The sequence below is a fragment of the Balaenoptera borealis genome, assembly GCF_965194805.1.
Source record: "Balaenoptera borealis genome assembly, chromosome: 20".
Lineage (NCBI taxonomy): Eukaryota > Metazoa > Chordata > Mammalia > Artiodactyla > Balaenopteridae > Balaenoptera > Balaenoptera borealis.
The window spans coordinates 34,120,508-34,142,376 of NC_138879.1; the positions used below are offsets into that span (position 1 = coordinate 34,120,508).

Consider the following 21,869-nt stretch of genomic DNA (forward strand, 5'->3'; position numbering starts at 1 on the left):
TTTTCTAGCCTCACGGAGCCTCATTTTCCTCTTGTAAAGTGTGGCTTATGGATCCCGTTTGTCAGCATCACTGAGAAAATGAAATGAAATTATGACTGTGCCTCTCCTGGAATGTAGAAGTAGCAGATAAATAAATGGTATTTATTGGATTTCTGCAGCCACAGAAATAAAGGATGAAGTGTCTTCAGTGAGGTCCCCCTAGATTCATCAAGTCTAAACTTCCCACCCAGAAGGACTTCTTCCGTTTGTGCAGTCACTTTACACAGCACCACACTATAGTGCTCTGTGGGTGTCAAAAAGCATTTTATAAGCCTTCTCTCAAATGACCTTCACTACCGTCCACCAGCATTTGGGCTGTGGAGCTTCATTTCATAGACAAGGCTCATCGCAGAATGTAGGCAGGATGACCATTCATTAATCAGCTTCTGTCTCCAAGCCTTGCTCCCTTTCCTGCACACCACACCTACTCTGCCCCCAGTTAGCCCCAGGCCCATCTGTGCCTCCAAGATGGCTCCCAATGACCCTGCCCGCCTGCACCCACAACCCTGTAGAGCCCCCTCCCACACGAGTAGGGCAGAGCTGCATAACCACTAGGGCACTGTGGGAACAACGGCGGGGCAAGTTCGGTCATGGTAGCCACAGCTGCTTCCACATTGCTCTCTTGGCTCACTCCCCGTGGGGGAAGCAAGTTGCATGTCATGAAGACACTCAAGCCACCCTTTGGAGAGGTTCTTGTGGTGAGGAACTGGGGCCTTCTGCCAAAAGCCAGATGAGTTCAACATCTCAGAATCAGATGGTCCAGCCCCACTCAAGTCCCACGCATCCCGGCTGCAACCTCAGGAGCGATCCGGAGCTAAAACCACCCAGCCAAACCACTCCCAAATTCTGACCCATGGAAACTGTGCGATACTAAATACTTGCTCCTTTGACACAGAAAAAAAACATGGTTACCAAAGAGGGAAGGGGGGGCGGGGGATAAACTGGGAATTTGGGATTAACAGAAAACACTACCATATATAAAATAGATATACAGGACCAACTGTATAGCACAGTGAACTAGATTCAATATCTTTTCTTATGACGGAAAAGAATCTGAAAAAGAATATATATATATACACATACACAAAACTGAATCACTTTGCTGTACACCTGAAACCTTGTAAATCAACTATACCTCAATTTAAAAAAATACTTGCTGCTTTAAGCTACTAACTTTGGGGGTAATTTGTTACCCGGCATTAGATAACTAATTCATCTCACCCCTCCCCGAGCCGTACCTTAACTCTTACCTTCCCTGCCTACTTCCATCCTACACAACACACCCACTTATTTTAGACTAGACTAATACAGTCGTTATGTGTATTTGTTCCTTTTGTTGGATGCTTTATTCTACTATTTATCTGCAGTGTGTGTGTATGTGTGCATATGCGTGTGCACTCCCCAGATGCAGGCCACTCTACCAGTATTGTGTGTGTGCAGCCTCCTCAAATGAAGATATTAATAACCAAGCTTTTCAAAAAATAGGTGGTTAGTGCATATTTTAACATTTCAAGACCAAGACTTCCTGGCTTTCTGGTTCTCTTTTCACCTCCCCTGCCTGTGTCCTTAGCTCAGACCTGCATTACCTCCCACCTGGACCAGGTAACAGCCTCTTCGCTAGTTTCCCGGCCTCCAGCCATGCCTCTCTTTGTTTCCTCCACACTACCGTCATGCAAACACCATCTCACTTTTTAAAAAATACCATCTGCTTAAAAACCCTTTTGCTGGCTGCATAGCATAGGGAGATCAGCTCGGTGCTTTGTGACCACCTAGAGGGGTGGGATAGGGAGGGTGGGAGGGAGGGAGATGCAAGAGGGAAGAGATATGGGTACATATGTATATGTATAACTGATTCACTTTGTTATAAAGCAGAAACTAACACACCATTGTAAAGCAATTATACTCCAATAAAGATGTTAAAAAAAAACCACAAAACCCTTTTGCTTTATTTCCATCACCTCACAGGAGAAAGCCAGTCTCCACGGCATGCCTTTTGAGACCCTCCCTGATCGACCTCACTTGCCATTCCTCCCCAGCAAATTGTTGGTAGGTTCCTGACATTCTTTTTTTTTTTTTTTTTTTAGCTATTATTATTTTTAATTATGGTCTTAGTCCAGGCTGTTGTTACAATAAATACCATAGACTGGGTGAAATAAACAACAGAAATTTACATGTCACAATTTGAGAGGCTGGGGGTCTCCGATCAGGGTGCCAGCACTCACTCTCAGGCTCCGGTGAGCGCTGTCTCCCTGGCTTACAGATGACCACCTCCTTGTCGTGTGCTCACATGAGCGAGAGAGTCCCTGACATTCTTGTCTCTGTGCCTCGGCACTGACTGTGCCTTCCGTCTGGAAGCACTTCCCTGCCTTGTCCACTTCTATTCATCCTTCAGAGCCCAGTTCGGTCACTGCTCTCCAGAAGTCTTCCTCCATGTCTCCAGGCTGAGTTATGTCCCCTCTGTATTCCTGGCTGTATCTCTCTGATAGCACTGAGCACGTTGCTGGAATTATACATTCATCTGTCTCCCCTGCTAGGCTGGAGACCCCTAGGGTTCCATTCATTTTTGTTCCCTTGGCATCTACTTCAAGGACTTGGCCCATAATAGCTAGTCAATGAAAATGTATGGAGTCAGAAAGTTTTTGTGGGCAGGGGGCAATTTTCATTCTGTGAGCTAGCATACATGAAACTTGATGGCATAGTGTGAAGCATGGCATGCCGTAAATGTTACAGTTGGTGCCTTTTTTCCCCTTTTCCCTACATGCAGAGGGACAGGCCTTGTTCGTTTACCTGTGGTCCCTCAGCTTCTTCAAGTACTCCCAGGAATTCACGGGATGGTCTGATTTTTCACTCAAATTAAACTCTCCCTGAACTCTGTGGGCTATTGATCCCTTCATAGCCTCCATCCCTGCCAGGTCTCCTGGAATCTTTGTGTTTTTCTTTTGTAAACCCTACTAGTGGGTTTCATAAGGTCAGAAAACATTTACCTTTTCTGCCTTCAGTTCACAGAATCTCACCAAATTCATTCATTCCTTCACTTGCTTACTACTAGCACGGGAGTTAGAGTATGCGCTCTGGAGCCTAGCTGCCTAGTTTAGATCTTGGCGAGCTCTGAGACCAGGCATGTGGCTTCTCTATGCCCTTAGTTGCCGTATCTGTAAAGTGGGGCTATAACACTGTCTATGCCACAAGGTCGCTGTGAAGATTCTGAGATACTATGGATACACAGCAAGGGCTCAAACAATATTAGTGTTTATTCATTCAACAAACATTTCTTTAGTACCTGTGCAGGCCAGGCCCTGTTAGAGGCAGAGGAGGATGGAACTAGCTCCTTGCATGCTGGAGTTCACAGATCAGTGAGGGAGACGGGGAAAGATGCATGTAATCACCAATAATGCCAGGTAAGTGTTCCAGTGGAGGGAGACAGCCCTGGAGCAGTTTACTGGGAATAAAGGTCTTTGCTAATGAGAGAGTTGAAAATGCATCAGTGAAAAAATGGCAGTTCACCAGGGACATGGGGAGGGACCCCTGGGCAAAGGGACCAGCGTGGGTCAAGGGTAAAGGGTGAGACAGTGAGCGGCATGTTTGGGAAGGTCAGTAGTTCATAGGGACTGAAACACCAGGAAGGTGCTATTAGCTCCGTGTTCCAGATGAAGTAACTGACTGTGGAGTATTCATGGGGCACGCAAATACGTGAAGTGGAGAGATGGCCACACACAGCCTGCAGACTCAGAGGGCTTTAGGGGGCAAGCCACTCACACCGCAGGCAACCAGGAGAAATGGAAGCATTTGCAGGCCTGCCACCCTTATATCTGCACCTCAGAAAGCTCACACCAATGGTGACCAGCTTGGTGGCTACTGTAGCAGTCCAGGCAGGACGAGATGAACTAATAAGGAAGAAGAGGGGACAAATGCAAAAGACATTTAGAGCAGAAGTTGGTATGCTTTGTCTATAAAAGGCCAGATAATAAATATTTCAGATTTTGTGGGCCATGCAATCTGTCACAACTACTACAGTTGCAAAAGCAGCCATAGACAATCTGCAAATGAGCATGACTGTGGTCCAATAAACTTTATTACAAAAGGAGGTTGCAGGCCAGATGTGAGCCATAGGCCAAGTGTGCCAACTCCTGATCTAGAAGGTGGATGGACAGGAATTGACATCCAGAACTGCAGGGAGGAGGAGGATTTCAAGAATCTCAAATGGTCATGAGGTCCAGCACTCTGCCTCTTTGCCAAGGTGGCTGAGCGCTCTTCCACATCAAGTTATTTGTTTCCAACATATAAAGATCAAGATTCCACAAGCTCCTGTGTATTCAAGAAGTCGCCCCCTACAGCTGTCACCTCCTGACGCCCCATAGCACTTGCATGATCCTGCACTGATCTTTGGAGAGATTGGAGAGCAAGGATGAAATACTGACCCGTGGGAAGGCCTTTCAGAGTGCCTGGCTCCCCATTGCCAGGCCAGACCCACCTCAGGCCCGTAGGAAAAGCTAGAGCGACCACTGCCAGTGGAATTCCCCAGCAGCAAGGCAAAAGACTGGCCCAGAAGGCGGCACACACGCTTCAGCCAGCCCGTCTGGATCTAGTCAGTCAACTGACTGCTGGAAAATGGCACATGAATCTAATTGGAGAAATCGTAAATACCAAGAAAGCCGGCTATTTTTTAAAATCCCGCAGATAATTCTAATGTGAACTGTCTACCATTGTATCCTTCTGTACTGTTGATGGGAATATGAATTGGTGCCAAACTTTCAAAGGGAGCTTTGGTTACAGCTTTCAAAAATGTAAAATACCCCTTTACCCAGCATTTCTACTTCTAGGAATCTATCACCTGGAAATACTTGCTAGTACCTGTGCCCTAGGTTATCTATTTCATAGCATTTGCTGTGTTATGGACTGAATGTTTGTGTCCCCTTAAATTCATTTGTTGAAACCCAAACCCCCAATGTGTTAGCATTTGAAGGTAGGACCAGGTGATTAGGTTTATATGAGGTCATGAGGTTGGGGCTCTCGTGACGGGATTAGTGCCCTGATAAAAGAAGGAAGAGACAAGAGGGGCTTGCTCTCTCCATGAGCACACACTGAGAAAAGCCACGTGAGCACCCAGGGAGATGGCTGTCTACCACCAGGAAGACAGCCCTCACCAAGAACCAAACCTGCCAGCACCTTGATCTTGGACTTCCTCCAGAACTGAGGAAGCAAATTTTTGTTTAAGCCCCCAGTCTATGGTATTATGTTACAGGAGCCCAAATTGACTAAGACACATCATGATAGCAAAATTAAAATGTAAATGTTCATCAGTAGGGCAACGGCTCAACTATGGTTCATTCATAGTACAGAATACTACACAACTGTTAAAAATTTGAACTAAATTTATAGAAATGGACACAACTGGATCCTAATTCATTGTTGAGTTAAAAAAAAAAAAAGCCACAATAAAATAGTTTATTTCAGTTTTGTTTGTGTTTTTTTTCACTTTTTTTTTTTTTTTTTTTGGCCACACCACACAGCATGGGGATCTTCCCCAACCAGGGATCAAACCCGTGCCCCCTGCAATGGAAGTGTGGAATCAACCACTGGACCACCAGGGAAGTCCCAATTTTCTTTAAATAACCATATAAAGACCCACATAAATATATGCAGTGCATAGCAGGGCCAGGACGAGAGGGGATTCAAGCAAAGTGTATAGGGAGCAAAATGTAAGGAGGCACCCCTCCCACCCCCAGGCTCGTGGACATATCCACGCTGCACCTGCACAAACCTGACAGTGAGCACTGCCTTTTATATTTTGCATCCTAGGCACTTCCTTGCCTCACCCTGGTCCCAACCTGCCTGTGTAGAAAAAAGTTTTTGGCTCATGCACAGGTTACCTTTGGAGAGAAGTATTGAGGGGATGGCAGAAAGAAGTCTTCATTTTTGACTTTATACCCTTTTGTAGTGTCCAGTTTTTCTTTCTATAGAAACACATGAATTATTGAGTTATTAGCAAAGCAGAATTTCCTTTTAAAAATCTTCCATCAATGTATCCCATTAATAAATATAGATTTGCATACACTGAGTGTTTTTTAAAATGTATATTATCCTAATAATAGCTACCTTTATTAAGTGCAAATATGCATTTATATACTTATATATTCAATATTTTCACTAATATTGGATTGGATCACCACAGCCACGTGTAACAGCAGCTTAACCAAATAGGAGTGTCTTTTTCCCGTGTTGAAAGAAGTCTGGTGGCATGTCATGTAATTTTGGTGCCAGTTAGCGTCAAAAACCATAGCTCCAAAAAATCACTGATTCTAGAGAAAGGGCAGGCAAAGAGCTGCAGAGGTAAAACAGAAACATAAAACACCTGAGTTTGAGCCCCAGCTCTGCCTCAGAGCAGTCATTTAAAAAACAAGCCCAGGTGTATTTCTAAATCACTCCTCAGTATTTTCATCTGCATAATGGGAATTATAACATCTACCTCAAAGGTTTGCTGAAAAGATGAAAAGATGCAATGAAATGATAACAAGTGCAATTACCTAGCACAGGTAAGCTCTCCTCAAAAGTTAGTTTTCTCTTTTCTTGAGACTTCCTGAGACTTCATCAAAAGGTCTTGTAAATCAAATCCCATTTCTTCATCAATGTGCATGGTCGTCTCAGAGCAGTTCTTCTTTTATTTCTCATGGGTTATCAGTTGGCAGAAACCCTCAACATTATAGTTTTGCCAGCCCAAGAATATGGCAGACTGGATCAAGATTGGATTTTCATAAGAGAATCCAGATGTCAAGCTTTGAAAAACGAAGAATACCATGAACATCTTTGGATTATCTGATGCTTCAACCTGATTATTATTTGGGGAGAGTCCACCTGACCTCTCTCATCATTCATTTTATAAGTATACATCAAGAGTCTCCGTTAGCAGGCTTCCCTGGTGGCGCAGTGGTTGAGAATCTGCCTGCCAATGCAGGGTACACGGGTTCGAGCCCTGGTCTGGGAGGATCCCGCATGCCGCGGAGCAACTGGGCCCGTGAGCCACAACTACTGAGCCTGCACGTCTGGAGCCTGTGCTCTGCAGCGGGGGAGGCCGCGATAGTGAGAGGCCCGCGCACCGCGATGGAGAGTGGCCCCCGCTCGCCGCAGCTGGGGAGAGCCCTCGCACAGAAATGAAGACCCAACACAGCCAAAGATAAATAAATAAATAATTAAATAATTAAAAAAAAAAAAAAAGAGTCTCGGTTAGCAGAGATCCTAAAGGAAGAAGGGCACCCAAGCAGACCTGTAAACAGAAGAGTGTGTCTGGGGCCATGGGAGTGGTTTGTCTGGAGCATAGGGTTCAGCTAAGTCTGGGGTCTGTTTTGCAGATGACTTGTGTGTAGAGTACTGTTCTAGGTGCCAATGAAAAAAACCAATAACCCGTAGCCTGGGCTCTGCAGGCTTTGGGTCTTTTGAAGGAGAGATTTGTGATGTGTGAGCAGAGATGTAAATGCATTTGCTTGCTATCCCTTTACTGAGAGGGGAATTAGGTGGGAAGTCGATATACTGTGGCCGGAATGAGATGGAGAGGAGCGGAGGCAGCAGCTGAGGCAGGAGAGCAGCTCCGATCGTTTCGTGGACGATGAGGGAAGCCTTAGTGCACGCTGGGGGTTAGATGGTACTCCGCCTCTGTGCCATGTGCTACTGTTGATAGCATCCTGATTGTATTTTGAGGAGTTACCTCTCCCTCTTGGAAACAGCTGAGCTTCCCAACACTTGCTATGAAAGGGCACAAGCTTGCTCAGTTGTTGAGGCCCCAGGCCCGTTCGGGAAATGAGCAGCGTCCAGCAGTGACTTACAGCCTAGCGTAGCCTCACCCTTTCACGCCATTATGTCTTGCAAATACTTTTTATGTGTGTCGGGGTGTGAAAAAAGTTGAAAACCAATGCAACTGGGCCTTGAGGGACTGTTAACGAAGGTGTCCTGTCCTCCTCTGGTTCCTCCCCGGAACACGATTCATAAGCAGTGTCTGAGACTGAAAATGGTAGACATTCTTTCCAGTCAGAGCACTGTCTTTTCCAAACCTGGGTTCTCAACCTTTTCTCTTATAAGCTCCCCTTACTTCCTCCAAGTAGAGGGATCCGTTGCTAGCAACCAAGGAATGCTAACCCATGCCACGGGTGCTGAGTGGGAAGGTGTGTGTTTGTGTGCATGCACGTGCGTCTGTATGGAATTGTGTTTTGTGTAACGTGAGTGCCCAGACACCCTGCTGTCCCTGTGAAAGCTGAAGCCCTCTCACTCTCATTCTCATTCTGCACCCCCGGTTCCTAAACTCTCCCCCACTGTCCGTTCGGGTCAGAGGACGGGGTGAGAGGCGGCAGCAAACCCTGACCCGATCCTCAGAGATGGGCTGGCGATCACAGGCTGGCTGCTGAGCACCCAAGGAAAAGAGAGGGAAACAAGAATACATTTCTGCATCCCGGGGGCTAAGCTACATGTCAGGACAAGTCCCACGCGAAAGTCTTAAGCGGGTCTGGCCTTTGGGGTGAGAGGGGTCTTTTTTCACCGGAGAGTCCTCTGCTCTCGGCTCCACGGTGGGAGGTCAGGAAGGGGTTCCCACCCATCCTTGGAGAGGCCACTCAGCTCCAGAGCAACCAGGGGCGGGCCCAGCCAGGGTGTTATAAGGAGATGAGCAATATAGCTGGTATTTACTACTGAAAACACATAAGGGCAAATATTTGGCTAAGTGTTTATTTGCTAGTGGAACTTTTTAAATGGTTGAATGGAGACCCAGTGTCAGCATGGGGAGTTTGATTAAAAACAAACTGGGTAAGTGTTTCTCCACAGCTGTGAACTTGGAGAGTTTCTGTTTCTTCGGCTCTGGAATGCTCAGTGGGCTCTGTCCCTTGACGGCAGACAGCGGGCAGGGAGCCCCAGCCAGGCGGCTCTTCCTGTCCCTGCAGCCAGGAAGGCCAGGGCCCCAGTCCCTTCATCAGAACTGGGTCCCAACGCTCTTCGGGCACAGTGAGGAGTCTGGGGTGACAGAGAAACATTCTGGCCACCTCTGGGTGTGATCTGTAGCTGAGGCTTAATCTCTTCAGCAAGAAGCCATTTTGTGAGAATGGCTCTGAGCATTGCTCTGCTGATGACTGTTTGCAGATCTATCTTTCTTCCTTTCTTTTTCCCTTCCTTGTTTTTTCTCTCTCCAAGTGAAGTTTCGTGCTTATGAAATGTATGTCTCTTGCTACTTACTCTGAACAACTGTGGGCGGGGAAGGGTGGGACTTTGTTTTACTAAAAGGTCGCTAGGGCACACATCTTCTGTCCCACAAAAAAAAAAAACCCCGGCATCTTCTGAGTTCCTCCTCTGTGCCTCACTCCATCCTGGGCTCTTCCTCCATCCCCCACCTCGGTTCATCTTACCGCGTAGGAGATTTGTCATCCCCATTTTACAGATGGGTAAACTGAGGCTCAAAGATGTGCCATGTTTTGCCTGAAGCCACATAGATGGGAGATGGCAGAACAAGATGTAAGCCTAGATGTGTCAGCCTCTATAAGCTCACACTTTTTCACTCCCTCCTCTTGTATTCACTCTCTTTACCCTATGGCCATCATGCTGGACGTCCCAGAACAAGGAATAAAGGCCCATGAAAGTTGGGGGAGAAGACCAGCAGGAACATAATCCACTTCTCCAAACCTGTGGTTCTTAGGAGGGATGGTCATCCCTAGCTTGGGGAGAGAAGACCCCCCTCCTGAGTGGCTCCCTCTCCAGCAGGCCACACAGGACGCTGGATGGACACAATCAGGAGTCAGGCTGCTGTTGTCGCCAGCTCCTCAAATTCATTCTGCTCAAGGAAATGGGTAATCAGGGATAAGAAACCTTAGACCCTCAGAAATGTGTCCCGTTACCCCGCTGGAAACAGCCCTCCCTCCATCCCATATTCCCACTGTGCTTCAGAGGCCGCAGATACAGGTGCAAATCCTGCTGGGCACATGACTAGGAACAATTACATACCCTCTCCGAGCCTCAGTGGCCCCGTCTGTGAGATGGGGCTAATCATGCCTCCACACAGCATTACTGAATATCAATCTACCAAGAACTGGCCGGCACTAAATGTCACCCCAAAAAGGATTACATTCCTCCTCATCCCAACACACACTTCCACTGAATCCCGCAAGGAATCCCTGATTCCTAAAAGAGGAAAAAGCCCACATCTCTGGCCTAAAGCAGCTCCCCACCCTCACCCAACTGATTGAATAGTCAAAGCCTATCCTTTACCCTCTCAACTCTACAAACTGCAAGCAAACAAGACGGCTCATGATAGGCGGCCCTGGAGTTTGGCCAGCTTCCTGAGGGTGAGAAAAAATATCACACTAAATCTCCAGAAGACAGTCCCCAGATAGAAACTGTTCCCACCATGGGGACCCGTGCCTTGCGCTGCGGGCCTGACTTGAGCCCCATGGGTCGGGATGAAGGATGCTGATTCTGGGGACATCATCGCCTCACCACAGGCCTTATAGGTGCCAAGCAGGCATCGTCGGCCCTCATCTCTCAGAAGGGAAATTGAGGCTCCGAAAAAGTAAACAGCTGAGCCAAGGTCACACAACAATTTGGGACAAATTCTCTACCCTTCCGAGGCCGGGGCTCATCCACATTTCAAGGAGGGGGAGTTTGAGAAAGCATACTGGATATTGCAAAATAACATTATACACAGAAAAAAGAAAAATAGGTTTTTCAAAAATTATACAAATTACTGAAGTTAGACAAACGTTCAGCTGGGCATGAGTAAAAAGAAAATTAAGAAATATTCCCTTAGATTGAGGGTGAGCAATCCAACCGGAATTATGGAAAAACCACTCTCCTTTTTTATGAAGAGGAAGCTTCCCCTCCCCTTTTCTTCTCTTCTCTCTCTACCTCCTCACACTCACACAACTCAAACAAGAAGTGGGGTGGGAGCGGGGGTGGGGTGTGTGAATAAAAGCCTGTAATGGAAATGATGACCCATTTCTACTTCTCCTGCCACTCGTCTCTTATTTGAGCATCACTGCACTTCTGTATAGTATTGTAGGTTTTATTTTCCATATGAAGAAGAAACAGAGACAGAAGGTAATTTCCCCAGGGTCACACAGCAACTTAGCATCAGAAAGAAGATACTAGCCCAGGTGATCTCTAATACCCAAAGCCCGTGCTTTTGTGGAGTTGTAATTTTCCCACCCATTCTGCTGCCTACCCTTGAACCTCCCAATGGGACCCTGGCCAGACTTTGACCCCAGACCTTCTGAATCTCCTACATTCTTAGCAGAAGGACATATTCAGCAGCGCAAATACAATGGTTTTATGTATGTATATGTGTTATATGCACACATAGATAATACACAGTTAAGTAATCTTACATCACATACATACACCTACATGGATGTGTTTTACATACATGTGTGTGCATAAAAGACAACTCTTTTGAAACCCAGGAGAGGAGAAGAAGGAGGCAAAAATAACAGAGGATGTGTAAAGGAGGAGGAATAGCGTGTGAAGGAGGGAGAGAAGAAAAAGGAGGTAGAAAAGTCAGAGGAATCAAAAGAGGAAGAGAAGGATGGGTGAGTGAAAGAATCACTAGGAGAGGAAACAGAGAAAACACAGAGGAAGACATCTCTCCCTGGCAGAATGAATAGCCATACCACTCTGAGGCCGTCAACTTGCCGGCAATTCCCAGGATGCTCCTTGGCTCAGGAAGTGTGGGTTCAGGCAGGGAGGCTCCTCGGAGCCTGCTTTGTCTCAGCAGTCACACTCTGAGACCCTCCCCCAGGCCTGCCAGAGTGACGTGGGAAGGGTGGGCAGACCTGAGGCAGATGGAAGGAGGGGTGTGTCAGGTCCAGCCTGGGGGATGCTGGGCAATTCCCTCCTTCCTGAAGCTGATGAGGGCTCCCTCCACCCCAGATACCTGGGGGCCCACAGGCAGGCGTTCGTGCATCACCAGGTCCTCCCTGGGGCCGGCCCTGAGGTCAGTCTTCCCTTCCCCCTTGTGTGCCTGGAGTTGTAGATGGCAACCTCGCTGTGCCTCGGTTTCCTCATCTGTAGATTGGCACGGTAAGAATACCCACATCACCAGTAGTCATGAGGAGGAAATGAATGTGCAGACCTGTCTGGGTCCCGCGTCATCTCAACAGCTAGTAGCCCTGGTTGTTCTTGTTGTTCTCTCGGGTGAAACATCCTCCCTGGTTCCCACAGCTAAGGCTTCTATTATGGAGCAAGGCTCGAGGGCTGACTATGCACTGAACACGTGGTGTCTTAAATCCAGGGAGGCCAAGAGTGAGCATTTGGGGAATGACGATGGGGGAGAGAGACTGTATTCACTCAGATGACGTTTAATGCACACCTACTATGTGCATAGTCCCATGCATGGGCTTGGCAGTGCAATTACAGCTAAGAGAAGTCCTCAATACTCCTTCCCAAATTTTTCCTCTTTCTTCTTTTTGAAAAATTGTTTATGTATCTGTCTGTCTCTCTAGATGAAGTGTCAGCTTCCTGAGGATGGGGTCTCTGCCTTCTTACTTCCTACAGTGTTTGGCACAGAGTAGATGCTTAATAAATATCTGGGAAATAAGCCAACAATGAAACAATGAGAGTCCCAAGGAAGGGCCTCCTAGTGGAGATGTGGAGCCCCCCGCCTCCCGTCAACATCAGAGGCTGTGAGCAGCATCTTAGTCAAGTCGAAAGAACTGGAAATTTGGAGGCAGTGAGACTGGAACTGCACTCTCTGTGTCACCGTGTGACCTATGACAAGCGGCTCAGAGAATCTGAGTTTGGTTCCTCATAATAGGCCCCCTACCTCCTTGAGTTGTTGGAGGGATAAAACGCAAGAATTAAATGGCGGCCCTTGGCCCACAGAACCCCTCCAGCCCTCGGCTTCTCTGTGCCTTTTCTCTGGACAACAGGACACAGCCCAACCCCCCTGCCTTCTCTACTTAGCAACAAACTCCGCAAGATCCAAAGACCCAAGGAATAACTAGATTCATCATACAAGAAATACACCCACTCAGAATTCTGCACGAATGCTTTGGGAGTATATTACTTTAGGTCAGTGGCATTTTCATAAAATAATAATAGTATTCTTGTGGTTGCTCTACATACCCCACTGTATCTCAGTTAATCTTTATATCAGCTCTGAAGAGCAGGTGTCCATAGCCCCATTTCACAGATGAGGAGATGGAGCTCTTAAGCTCCCACCCGAATGTGCATGGCCCACAGGGAAGGAGCCAGGACTTGAACATCCCTCCGTGGATCTATCTGATTCTAAAGTATATATACTCTCTCCTCCACCCCATGACCTCTGTCCATAAATGTTGAAATAGCTCTTCATTCTCATCAGAAGCTTTAGTCAGAGGATGAGGAAATGGAAGCAGGGAATTGGGGGGGTGGTGGATTTGGAGGGAAGGAGGCTGAGAATCCTTTTCCATTCTGAAATGAGTTAAAAAACATTCCAATTCCATTTTTCACTGTCTATCGCATCCTAAGAACACAAAGACCTCAGCCAAACCCCTAACTGTTTAAAGAGTAACAGAACTCCAGATTAAATTAGTATCCACATTCAAACAGTAGCTGCCATGGGGCAACTGCCAAGTTGTCTCTACCCTCACGAGAAAGGGAAGAAAGCAAATACTAGCCAGGACCTTCGATCTGGAGCACAGAAACCAGATCCCGACGTGGTAGCGCCATGCGGGGGAGACTCAGCACAATCAAATCTTTTCATGTTTCCACTCAAGTTTGCCCCTTTCTCACCAGACGCCCGCCTAACAGCTCCCTTCCAGTGACAATGAATTGGTACCGAAGTGATCCGGACTGTTTTGACACTGAGCATCAATTCCACAACCTCGGTTTTCATCCACAAATCAATTATTCTAGCTCATTACAGGGCCAGAGTGAGTTTTCCCATCAGAAGGGGAACTTTCATTCACTCTGCCTTTCATTCGCCCAGGAAGGAAAGACAAAGAGAGGAAGGCAGGAGGGAGCGATGCTTGAGTTCTTAGACAGTGCCCACACGTTTCCTCCCTGGGACAGAACCCAGAGAGCTGGATGTCACTGAGCCAAGCATGCAGAGCTCCAGGAGGAGAGTTCGGGCTTCCTGGGAGCAGCCCAATAGGTCTGCATCGTCTCCAGCTAAGAGGAACCGAGAGGTGTCCCCACAAAGGCTTTAGCCTGGCAAGGAGAGGGGAGAGGCAGGGTTGCAGGAGGTGAAATCAAGCCACCAGTAACAGGAAGTGGAGAAAAAGTGACACTAGATCCCCAGTCCTCCTGCAATGAGACAATCTCCCCCAAACACCGTGTGCAGCCCCTTGGAAAGCGCGCCTACTGTGCACCGGGACTCCTCCCCCACGCCTTCTGTGCGCAGTCAATGCAACAAAGAACCGCTGCCCATTTATTCCCGAGCTGTGACCCCTTTAAGGACCCCTGGGAAAAATGACTGTGGCCTCAGTGCCAAGGAAAGCTGCTCTCCTGAGAAACCATTTTATAAAATACACAACACAAATCTTATAAAGGATGTTTTCTGCTTTACTTTGGCCAAGCAGAAGCTCAGAGACAAATATAGTAACCAATTTTAATAATTGTGCAAGACTCCATGCCGTGCAGGTTTGTGGACTAACATTGCCCTAGCATCATATTTCTGTTCAACTCTTATTTCTTTGTGTCGTGATTTCTTTAATGTACTGCATCTCTTTTAGGGAGTTGTCTCATATCCTTTCTGGAAAGAAAAGAAGCATATGGGACCTAATCAATCAGACATTAAATTAATAAAGAAAATGCAAAATTTGGTTGCATCTTCACAAAAGCTTGTTGGGATAGTGATCATGGTCCTAATATTTGGGATGAGGAAATTCCAGGCACAGAGAGCTTAGGTAACTTACCCAAAGTCACACAGCTAGTGAGGGACTTAGCTAGGAAGCTAACCAGAGTCATCTGACTTTTTAAAGTTTAAAGCTTAAAGTTTAACATTTAAGGCTCGTGTTCTCTCCACTGCCTGGTGCTGCCAGATGTTCTCCTACCTCTAAAAAGCTTCCCGTGGCCTACTGATCCAGGAGGTCTCAAGGTCTCAAGACCTTCCAGCGTCCAAGAGTAGAGCCATAGAACCAGCCACTGCTCCCATCTTCTCCCCTTTCACCCACGATAGGATGAGAGGACACAGGTGCAAGCTCCACGTCTTCCTCCCCAGCCCGAGCCTGGCCGGTCCTAAGACAGCATGTTAAGGGCTTGGCGCCTTCATTCCGGAGCCGCGTGTGCCGGGAGGAACGCCTTGTGCATGTGGTTCTGATTTGCATGCATCCCCCCCGGTCTCCACAGAACCCTTCCATTCCAAGTCCGAGAAGCCGTGGGAGCCTTGTTTTTTTTTTGTTTTTTTTTTTTTCTTTTTTTAACACAATCCTCTCCCCCCCACCCCCCTTGCTCTCTCTGACAGCTTTTCTCTTTGAATCAGAGAACTAGACTCTGCCAAGTGAAAATGTAACTCAAACCTCAAAGGGCTCAGCGGCGCTAGAAACTCGCAAGGCACAATCGCCCCAGAGATGCGGCTCTGCAGACCGACTCCCGCCGGGCGGGGCGTGGCTCCCGAGCGGCCAGGGGCGAGCGCTGCTGGGGGTCCGGGTATTTTTAGCTGATAATGTGTCTAGATGCCCTTGCGCCTGGCCCCCGAAAGAGAGATGGGGGTGATTTCTCCTCTTTACGGATGAGGAAGGAGGCTCTGAGAGTCCAGAAGACCCTTTCATTTCGTTGGGGCCTACTGTGTGCCCAGTGCCTCCGAGCCCGCATCTCCCTCCCTCCGCCCTCACTGCCCCCCAGGGAGGCAGGAGGGAGATGGGCACCCTGCCGCCCTGTGACATAGGAAAACAGCTTGTAAGAGGAGAGGTCGGAACTCTAACTCAGGACCAAAGTCACCACGCCAGGGACGTAGGTTGCAAGGGAGAGGTGCCTCGAGGTGCTGGCAGGGAAATGGGTACATGCACTTGAATCCAGCCAACTCCTCCCTGAGCCCGTCAACAAGCGAATGATTGGCCAAGCAGAGGCTGTTGTCTGCAGACTTGCAGGGGAGGAGTTGAGTGATGCGGGCAGGTGGGCATATTTAGAAATGCCTTTCTCAGGGAGGCAAGTCCTGAGCCGGACAGGGAAGGAGGGTGCAGTGGCAGCTGGAGGCTGACTTCTGCATTGAGCAGTGTTTGACCTTGGGTCTCCTTCCCTGGGTCCCACCTCCCCACCAAGACCGACTCTCTAGTTTGCCCTCACAGTGCAAGCTGAAAATATTGAGCCCCCTGTTCAAAAATTATTTTTCGTAAGACAGACACAGGAGAGCATTAAACCAAGCACAGGGCCCTGTGCATCTGCTCAGGTCACGTGCCCATAAAGCCAGCCCTCGAGGCCCCCTTTCTGTACCCACTCAGAGGAGTGGGAGCTGACCACACGAGTCTCAGTAGCCCAAACGTGGCCCAGCAAGAATCATCACCAGCGTCTCCTCCTTCCTCATCCAGGCCTCTCTCCAAATATGCCATCACACTGACAGCTACCACCCCCAATCGGATCTCAAGCAGACTCAATGAATACCTGTTGATTTAATTCCAATGAAAAAAGAAGTGATACTCATTCACAACCAAGTGTAAATAACCAGCACCAGTTTAAACTGTGACCTTCCCACAGAGATTTTCATTTTCACAGGGATCAAAGCCTTAAGCTCAAGAAACATCCTTCACTTGGTGGCCTTCCAGGCATCAAAGAGTAGATGGGGAGGGGGTACTGGGGACCGAAGACAGAAGGCGTTTACCTGCCCCACGTATGGGTCAGGCCAATCCCACAGGAGTGATGCATAGAGAGACTTGGTGCTGGATTTCAGGGACCCTTCTATCCTCTCACAGTGGTTCAAACAAGCAGTTAATTTTCATCACACAGGGTTTACTGGGGCAACTGACCACTGCACTCTTCCTCACGGCCAAAGGTCTCTCTATAGGAGACTGGGCCCACCACAACTTTGGCCCAGTCTGTCTCCCCAACTCATGATGGAGTCAGTTCTTCCCCCAAACAGAACCTGAAGAAGAAAAGGAGAGAGGAAGAGAAAATAGGATGAAGAGGATAGATGGGAGGGAAGGAGAAAAAGAAAAAGGAAAAACATTTATTTTGTTTTTGATTGATTGTAAGCTTTATGAGAATAGGGAACACAGCTGTCTTGTTCCCCCAGAGCCTAAGGCAACCAAGCCAACCAGTACAGTGCCTGATAAACTGTAGGTGCTCAATTCATATTATGGATGGATGGATAGATTGGTAGAGGGATGGACAGCGGGTAGTTGGATGTATGATTATATATGTAGGTGGCTGGATGTGTAGATGGGTGGGTGAATGGTGGGTGGATGGATGAACTGATGGAGAGTGGATAGGTGGATGGATAGAAGGTTGGTGAACAGCTGGGCTGGTGGATGGGTTAACGGATGGGCAGGTGAATAAATGGTGGGAGGGTGGATGAAATGCTAGGCTCTGTGGTAGATGCTTTTGCGTTTATGCCTTTTTATTTTCCAAGTGCTGCCTTGAACCCCCTGTGAACAAAGTAGAGGTTTAAACAAGCAAACTATCTCTCATCAGCTCTGTGAGTTAAATACTATGCAACGTCACCTCTCCTCTAGCTAGGAAGGGGCCAGTCAGGATCCCAATCTCAGTCTGCCTAAGTTGACCCAAAGCTCTCTCCACAGCACCGGCATGCTGAAGAGACTGAGCATTTATCCAGGGGCCACCTGTAGCACTGCCTGCTTAATTTCAACCCTGAGCCTCTGGGCCCCATCCCCTGCTCCTGCCTTAAGGATACAGGCAAATGCAACTTCTTTTCTAATATTTCCTAATTCATTCAGGCTCCTTGACACATCCTCCTGTCCTTCAGAGATGAACTGACCATTCTGGGTCAGGCAGGGCATGAAGTCCCTTTGACACAAAACCGAATCACACGAGAGCAACATCCCAGCGATCTGTCAGCCTAGCTCTTAGTCTTGACACCCCCCCACCCAGCTTCACCCATCCTTTACTTCAGCTCTTGAGGGTAGTCACTCTTTAGAGGTCAGGGAACCCTAAAGAGGATTTGCTGAAAGCTGTATATTTTACTCCACGCCCCCAATGTACATAAACACAAAATTATATATACACGGAACCCCTTTGAAGAACCTGTGATCTCATTCACTGTGTTGTAGAATTTGCTGTTTTGTGCATGTCATCTCTTCATAGTCCAGGTATCTAGTATGTGAATGATCCGGATGGTTGATTCTGCTCCCATTTCTCTTTATCGCTGTCAAATAATGAAACGATAAGGTGTGTGTCGGGGCTCTCCAGAGTTACGTAAACCCTGATTCTGTCCTCTTAAGAGTGCAGTAGGCAGCATCTAAGCTGGTCCCCAAGGGTCCCTGCCTCCAAGAACTCATTCCCTAGGCTAATTTCCTTCTCTTTTATTAAAATTAATTTTATTGAAATACAGTTGATTTACAATGTTGTATTAATTCCTACTGTACAGCAAAGTGATTCAGTTATACATATATATATATATGTTTATCACAGGATATTGAATATAGTTCCCTGTGCTATATGGTTTATCACAGGATATTGAATATAGTTTATCAATTATGGTTTATCACAGGATATTGAATATAGTTCCCTGTGCTATACAGCCAGACCTTGTTGTTTATCCATCCTATATATAATAGTTTGCATATGTTAATCCCAAACTCCAAATCCTTCCCTTCCCCACCCCCCTGCCTCTTGGCAACCACAAGTCTGTTCTCTGTGTCTGTGAGTCTGTTTCTGTTTTGTAGATAGGTTCATTTGTGTCATATTTTAGATTCCACATATAAGTGATTTCACATGGTATTTGTCTTTCTCTTTCTGACGTACTTCACTTAATATGATAATCTCTAGGTCCATCTTTGTTGCTACAAATGGCATTATTTCATTCTTTTTTATGGCTGAGTAGTATTTCATAATTTCCTCCTCTTGAATGTGGGCTGGACCTGGTAACTTTCTTCAGCAGGTAGGATCTGGATGTCCCTTCTAAGATTAGGTTACAAAAGATCCTGCTTCCGTCTTGTTAGCCCTCTTCAGCTCTTTTGATTGCTTGCTCTTATGGAGGCCAGCTGCCATATTATAAACTGCCTTATGGAGAAGGGCAGCCTCTGGCCATCAGCCAGTGAGAAACTGAGGCCCTCAGTCCAACAGCCTGTGAGGAACTGAATCCTGCCAGCAGCCTCCTGAGTGAGACTGGAAGCAGACCCTTCCCCTGTCGAGCCTTGAGTTGATAGTAGCCCCAACTGTAGCCCCAGCATCAGAGGTTCTGGGCCGGAAGACTCAGCTAGGCCACACCCAGATGCTTGCTCCACAGACACTGTGAGATAATGAATGTGTGTTGCTCTGAACATTAAGTTTAGGGATCATTTATTACATCCACATGGATAACAAATGTGGTTATCTGACGTCCTATTGAACAGCTGCTCTGTGACAATGATTCTAAGGGAAAAGAGATGATGAATAAGATCCATTCAATGCCCTCTAGATACTCTCAATCTGTGAGTCAGCTAGTAAAGCAGATCATTATAAGTCATCTAAATAAGTATTATAGGACTTCCCTGGTGGTGCAGTGGTTAAGAATCCGCCTGCCAATGCAGGGGACACGGGTTCAAGCCCTGGTTCGGGAAGATCCCACATGCCGTGGAGCAACTAAGCCCATGCGCCACAACTACTGAGCCCGTGTGCCACAACTACTGAGCCCGTGTGCCACAACTACTGAAGTCTGCGCGCCTAGAGCCCGTGCTCCCCAACAAAGAGAAGCCATCTCAATGAGAAGCCTGTGCACCACAGCGAAGCGTAGCCCCCGCTCGCTGCAACTAGAGAAAACCCGCGCGCAGCAATGAAGACACAATGCAGCCAAAAATAAATAAATATATTTTTAAAATAAATAAATAAATAAATATTATAATAAAGTTATTATCATAGAGTAAACAAACAATAAAAATCCACTGGCCAAGGCAAGTCACATGGCCAAACTCAAAGTTAAGGGGGGTGGAGGGGTTACACTCCACCCCCATTAGTAGGAGAAACTGCAAAGTCACAGGACAAAGGATACACATACAGGAAGGGATAAGGAATTAGGGCCAAAAATGTAATCTACTGCCATGAAAAGACATCGATGAAACGTAAATGCATATCACTAAGTGAAAGAAGCCAATCTGAGAAGGGTATATACTGTACGATTCCAACTCTGTGACATTCTGGAAAGGCAAAACTATGGAGACATTTAAAAGATCAGTGGTTGCCAAGGGTTATGAAAGAGGAAGGGATGAATAGGTGGAACACAGAGGATTTTTAAGGCAGTGAAACTACTCTGTATGAGATAAAATGACGGCTACATGTCATTACACACTTGAACCAAATCCATGGAATGTGCACCAAGAGTGAGCCTTAATGCAAACTATGGACTCTGGGTGATGATGGTGGGTCAGTGCAGGTTCATCAATTGTAAAAAACGCACCACACTCTGGTGAGGGTGTTGAGAATGGGGGAGGCTGTGCACGTGTGGGGGCAGTGGGTATATAGAAAATCTCTGTACCTTTTGTTCAATTTTGCTGTGAACCTTAAAGTGCTCCAAAAAGTAAAGTCTACCTAAAAATACAACCTACTACCTACTATAAAGGGCTATGGCAGTTTAGAAAAAAGATACATTCAGTAGAGACATAAAAAGGACACTGGGAGGAAACATATCAAACGCTGACACTAGATGTTGGCAGATGGCACATGATTCTTATTTCCCTCTTTGTATCTTTTCCAGCTCCAAATATTCTACAATGAGCATGTTTACATTTCAAGTAAGAGAAAATGTTACAAAAAATATGAGACAGGCTCTTGGAGCCTGAAGGAAGGAGAAATTATTTTTGACTGAGAGAGCTGAGGAAGTACCTGAAGGCAGGTGACATGGAGCTGGCACTGAAGGACAAAAAGTGCTCCAACAAAGAAGGAACGTGAAAGAGCTTTGGATCCAGAAAACAGAAGCAGCCCACTAAATGCAGAGGGGGACTTGCCTTAAAGCTGTTGTTACAGTAAGTGCATCTTAAGGGGCCGGCTGTGCAGCCAGACCAGATACACTGATGTTTAAGTGATGAGTAGTGGTGAACTCAGCTTGTGGAGGATGGAGTCGGGAAAAAATGGGCATAATCTAAGGAGTCTAAAATGTTAGCGATCGAAGGGACTTTCACATCAGCCCCTTCACCTTATTTTAGGTCATTTTTGACCTAAAGAAACCCCAGCAGTTTCATATGGTTCAACCTAATACCAAGAGGGGACCTGAGCCCGAAGAGTGATTTTCCCACCATCACAGAGACAGTGAGTGACAAAGCCAGGACACATTCAGTGTGTTTCAAGAGCAAAGAAGGGACAGACACAGGAAGTTCAGGCATCCTCTGTGAGGAGCTCGGATAAGGGTGGGCTTGATGAGGAGCAGTTAGATCTTCAGAGATGTCACCCTGGGAGGGTTTGACCATGTGTACGCTGTCAGGCTCACAATAAAGAAAGTACTGAATATTAGCTCCCATCATCATTCAAGCAGGTGTGTCTGATTTGTCTTTAAAGCAAGACCTTCTGCAGAGAGACGTGAAGTGAGCAGTGTTGGAAGACCCTCCTGGGCAGAGACAGCATCTCGTCCCCCTCTGTAGTGTCTACAGGTCCTGGCACAATTCTAGGCACATGGTCATGTACAGTAATGTTTGCCGGATCCAATGCACAATGTCTCTGCACTTCCACCCTCCTGGGCCATGAGGCTTCAGCCCTTTGTCTCCTACGCTCCCGGGGTCAGAGGATGTCTCCCCGGCCTTGTTCTG

The 21,869-nt window shown here is 47.1% G+C and overlaps 1 long non-coding RNA gene across 1 annotated transcript in view; it reads right to left on the reverse strand.

Annotated features, from left to right (window-relative positions):
* The window catches only part of LOC309618349, a 353,317-nt gene extending 332,042 nt beyond the window's left edge, over window positions 1–21,275 (reverse strand). The window contains exon 1 of the long non-coding RNA XR_014238430.1: window positions 1,976–21,275. This is a non-coding gene — a long non-coding RNA (uncharacterized lncRNA). The remainder of the gene's footprint in view (window positions 1–1,975) is intronic.
* Window positions 21,276–21,869: the final 594 nt, after the last annotated feature.